Genomic DNA, 5,596 nt, shown 5'->3' with positions numbered 1-5,596 from the left:
TTTTTCTATATATAAGATCATGTCATCTGCAAACAAAGACAATTTGACTTCCTCTTTTCCAATTTGGATGACATTTACTTTTTCCTCTTGATTAAATGCTTTAGCTAGAACTCCCAGTAGTAAGCTGAATAAAAGTGGTAAAATAGGCATTCTTGTTCCAGTTCTTGGAAAAAAGAATTTCAGCTTCTCTGTTCAGTGTGATGTCAGCTGTGAATTTGTCATACATGGCCTCTAATGTGTTGTGGTATTTTTTATGCTTAATTTGTTGAGAGTTTTTATCATGAAGGGATGTTGAAATCAGTGAAATTCTTCCTCTGTATCAAAAGAATCATGGTTTTTGTCTTTTATTACATTGATGTAATGTATCAGGTTTATTGATTTGTGTATGTTGAGCTATCCTTGCATCTTTGGCAAAAATCCCGGTTGATATTGGTGTGTTATCTTTTTAGCGTATTTTTGGATTTGATTTGCTGTTATTTTGTTGAGGATTTTTGCATCTATTGTTTATCAGGAATATCTGTTGTTTTCATTTTCTTTGCTATGTCTTTGTCTGGTTTTGATATCAGGGTAATGCTGGCCTCATAGAATGAGCTAGGAAAAATTCTCTCCTCTTTGATTTTTTGGAATAGTTTGAAAAGGATTGGTGTTAATTCTCCTATAAAAGTTTGGTAGATCTCAACAGTAAAGCCATCTGGTTCTGGGCTCTTTTTTCTTGGGAGTCATTATTGCTGATCAATCTCATTACTTGTTATTGGTCTGTTCAGAGTTTCCATTTCTTCTTGGTTCAATCTTGGCAGGTGGCATGTGTTGAGGGATGTATTCATTTCCTTTAAATTTTCTTATTTGTTGGTGTATAGTTGTTTATAATAAACTGTAATGATCCTTTTTTTAAAGTCTCAGTTGTCATCGTTTTTGTTTGTTTCTTATTTTACTTATTTGAGTCTTCTCTGTTTTTCTTAGTTTAGCTAATGGTTTGGTGACTTTGCCTTTTTTTAAAAAAAAGAACTTTTTTTATTGCGCTTTTGTACTTTTTAAGTCTCTCTTAGTTCTGCTCTGATCTTTATTTTTTTTCTTCTACTAATTTTGAAGATGATTTGTTTTTGCTTTTCTGGTTCCTTGAGGCACATTGTTAGGTTATTTATTTGATACTTTTTCTTGATGTAGGCATTTGTTGCTATAAACTTTTCTTTTAGTACCACTTTTGTTCTATGCCATAGGTTTTAGTATGTTGTGTTTCCATTTTTATTTGATTCAAAAATTTTATTCCATTCTTAATTTCTTCATTGGCCCATTAGTTGTTCAGAAGTGTGTTGTTTAATTTCCATGGATTTGTACAATCTCCAAAGTTCCTCTTATTATTGGTCTAGTTTTATTCCATTGTGGTCTGAAAATATACTAGATATAAATTCAGTGTTTTACAATTTGTTAAGACTTGTGTTGTGGCCCAACATATGGTCTATCCTAGAGAATGTTCTATGTGCTGATGAATAGAATGTGTATTCTGCAGCTATTGGATGAACTGTTCTGTAAATATCTGTTAGGTCCATATGTTCTATAGTGCAGTGTAACTTCAATGTTTCTTTGTTGATTTTCTGTCTAGATAATTTGTTCAGTGCTGAAAGTGGTGTGTTAAAATCCCCAACTATTATTGTATTTTGGACTATCTTTCCCCTTGGCTATAATAATATTTGCTTTATATGTCTAGGTGCCCCAGCATTGAGTGCATGTGTATTTACAATTGTTATGTCCCTTTTGCTGAATTGATCTCCTCATATGATAGCCTTCCCTGTTCTTTCTACAGCTTTTGACTTAAAATCTATTTTATCTGATATAAGAATTACTACTCCTGCTCACTTTTTGCTTCCATTTGTGTAAAATATCTTATTCCATTCCTTTCCTTTTGGTCTATTGTGTCTTTACAGGTGAAGTAGGTTTCTTGTAGGCAGCAAATGTTGAGTCTTGTTTATTTTTTATTCAATCACCTAGTCTACACCTTTTAATTAGGTAATTTCAGCCATTTCCATTCAAGATTTTTATTGATAGGTGAGGAATCATTCCTGTCATTTTGTTGTTTTCTGGTTCTTTTTTATATCCATTGTTTCTTTCTTCCTCTTTTATTGTTTACTTTTGTAGGTTTTTGGGTTTCTGTTGCGATAATATTTTATTCCTTTCTCTTTCTCATTTGTGTATGTGCTCTACCAAGGAGTTCTATAATTTCATATTTTTTGTGATGGCAGAAAAGTATGGAACACTTCAGAAATTTGCTTGTTATCTTTGTGGACTGGCCATGCTAATCTCTGTGTCATTTCCTCTTTAGTATATGTGCTGCAGAGCAAGCACTGGTTTTAATTTGACTCTCTCTTTCTTTGTTGTATTAGGTCTTCATCATCTGCCTATGATTCTTCCTCTATCCCACACCAATCTGTGTCAGAACAATAACTTCCTCATCATAAGGTTTGTTTGCACATTTCAAAACTATCTTCAGTTTTGCTATAATTTTGTAAAGTCTTTATTTTCTGTTTTTAAATCAGACTGTAGACAGCCAGAAATTGATACTGGAACTAAGGAAATTTACTTCTTCCATGCCCTCTTAGCTGCTTCTAACTGCTTTAAAGTCTTTCTGTTATTGTACCATGAAGCACTGAGCAGGATGACACATGAACAAACTCACAATTTAAAGACGCAGCTCTCACTGTGAGAACAGGTAGATTCATAAAAATGGTACAAAGGACAAAGGTGTGCTGACTGCATGCTGTATAACTCTGTAATTGAATATTCTATCTGGAGGGTCAGATAACAGAGAAAAGTCACTGAAAGCATATGAGAACTATAGCTGCTTATTGAGGCCACTGAAAGGTGATCTCCTCCAATCATTCATTCATTCCACAAAGCAATCTGTGATTATTTACTCATCACAGACCTCCCCAAGAAGAAGATGAGTTACTCAGGGACAATCAGCAGCCTTTGTACATGACCCTGAACCTCTACTTTTACCCCCATTGCTACAGTCGACCAAGTGGCAAATTGCCACTCCCTTTAAGACTAAATTGGTAACAGTCAGTTGTGGACTTCCTTTTTTTGCCTCTGTAATATTTTGTATCCTTCATAATGCCTATTTCAGTGCCTGGCACACAGTAAATACTCAACTAGTGATTATTGAACAAAAACCATGGTTGCAGAACCCATGAGGTTATATCATGATGTAAACTACCTCATGACTATCTCTGATAGTTTTGAATTGGCCTGAAATGAAACACACACACACACACACACACACACACACACACACACACACACACACACACACACACACACACACACACACACACACACACACACACACACCCTTTTCTCAGCTGAGCTGATGAGATTTTTCTTTTTATTTTTTGGCTTCTGTCTTTACTTTCATCTGTCAGCATCTGGCCACTATAAACAACACAAAGGTTGTTCATAGATTCAGGCTAAACATGGGTGGGGTTAGAGAAGTGCAATCTGTACAACAGAATAAACTGCAACTTGGGGACACTGAGCCCAGGCAGAGGGATATCAGTGCCTTTGTGAAATTTAAATGGCGAGTTTCAGGGAACTTTCAGGCCTAAATAATAGCTTCAACTCCAAGTATCCTAGGCATCTTCTCCTTAACGGTGGAAGAATCTAGAGTAGAATAACTGAGAATCAGGGAGCTTGATCCTCAGGGGCTTTCGAGGTAATCCTAATGTTCGCCCTTCATCAAGTGAGAAAATCCTAATGAGCCTTATGTGGTAAAGGACTGGATTCAAGTAGAGAGAGTGTTTGCTTCACATGCAAACATTAAAGCAAGATGGTGAACAATGGATATGATGACAACTATCTTGATTCTCAGCAGTGACTGGCTAACTAAAGGGATTCTAGGAGAGACAAAGAAGTCAGATTTGAACTTATTTAGAAATTTACTAAACACATGAACCTCTTGGAGGAAATGAAGTAAATGTCATTCAAAATGATAGAAACGTGTAAATATGACGAAGAAATTTAATTAGTAAAGTAGAATATAGAGTGTCCATGAGGTATTTTTTTAACTTTTTTAAATCCTGGAGCAAATTGTGCTAACAGTTGAAGCTAGTGAGAAGCTTTTCTACTGTATACAAATTTAAACTGGGTTTCCCCGGACAAAAGCTGAATCCTTCCTAATAATCACGGAGTCTAAGTTTACAAACCAAGATTTGTGCAGATACAGAAAAGATTGCAGGAAGTACCAAACTGGGCAGCAAAGAAAACAGACTTAGGAGTTTTTAGTTCTCTGAAGGACTTTGTATCTTTCCTCTAGCAAATACGTAATACCTCAATCTGAAGATGGCTCTTTAATGTTTTTAAATTCAATGGTGTCTAAAATATAGCACTTTAGCAAATGTCATCGAACACTTATTGTGTACAAAGTATGTTTGATGTGGAAAGATAGTGCAAATACACTCAAGGATATGTGATTTTAAGACTTTTTTTTTAGTTTTGTCATGGGTCTGAAGCAAAAAAACACCTATTTGTTGATAATTGCAGATGCACAGTGTTTAATTGGTTTAATTGTGTTCATTCATATAAAGATGAATTTGACATGAAAAATATGACTATTTTTAATACTTCATGGAAAATTAAGGCCATGTTTTTTCTAAATTAATTTCAAAGTTTAAAACTATATGGATGACTCCAAATGATATTAAATGTTTAAAAAATTAAAATAGAAAAAGTTGGAAAAAAATAACATTTATTTGGAAATTTTTTATGTGGAAAAATACCGTTTTTACACTTAGTGGAGTGATCATCAAAGCTAGCATATCACCTTACTTTTGCACAAAATAAGTGAGGTAGTGTTCCATTTATGGATAAGGATAAGATAATGTAAAATGTAAAACATTTAGCTTATTGAAATCACTTACAGAAAAGATTTTTGATGCAGAAAATTTAAGCGTGTGACAATAAACTATCTGAAAGTTACTTGTAATTTGAAGTTTGACAAATTTTACTATGAGTTTAACCTGACATCTTATATAATTAAATTTTGTACTTCACATTTACCTAATGTGAACTTCTCGGATATGCTTTCAGTAAGCAAAAATTGATTGAATTTAAATTTTAATAAGGGAAAATTAAAGTAAATAAGGTTGAAGAAATTCTAATTGAGTATATTCCATTGTTGTAGAACTCATTTGTATGATGATGTCAGTTACAAGAACGAAATTATCATGAATTGGGCTATTATTATTTGATCTTATTTTATTCTAATTGGAAATATCTACACACCTTTTTAAAGTCAACGAGCCTGCAATAATGCACTCCTCTCCTGAGGCATTGACTACAGTCATCTCCAATTATAAATTCAGAAGAGAAATACATAAAGCATCAGTCCGTGAGAGACAGACAAGGGTATTTGTTCCATGAATACACTTATGTTTAAATTTGGACAATATATGTGTCTGGTTACTTTGTTTCCATCCAAAATCAAATCGATTTTGTTTTCGATTGGAGCTCTAAAAGTAAATTTAAGAACAGTTAGAATGGGAATAAATTTACAAGTAAGGGGACTGACACCATCAATGCAGGAGAGTTAGAGGTTGGAGTTAAT

General features: G+C 33.8%; 1 non-coding gene across 1 annotated transcript; it reads right to left on the bottom strand.

The window, feature by feature from the left end:
* Positions 1-2,237: 2,237 nt before the first annotated feature.
* On the bottom strand, positions 2,238-2,340 carry LOC116482677 (U6 spliceosomal RNA). The gene has a single exon (XR_004251954.1). It is a non-coding gene; the product is annotated as a U6 spliceosomal RNA (small nuclear RNA).
* Positions 2,341-5,596: the final 3,256 nt, after the last annotated feature.

This window comes from Hylobates moloch, unplaced genomic scaffold (genome assembly GCF_009828535.3).
Source record: "Hylobates moloch isolate HMO894 unplaced genomic scaffold, HMol_V3 SCAFFOLD_14, whole genome shotgun sequence".
NCBI classification, from domain to species: Eukaryota; Metazoa; Chordata; class Mammalia; order Primates; family Hylobatidae; genus Hylobates; species Hylobates moloch.
Note: the sequence above shows the minus strand (reverse complement) of the source record. Positions and strands in the feature narration are given on the sequence as shown.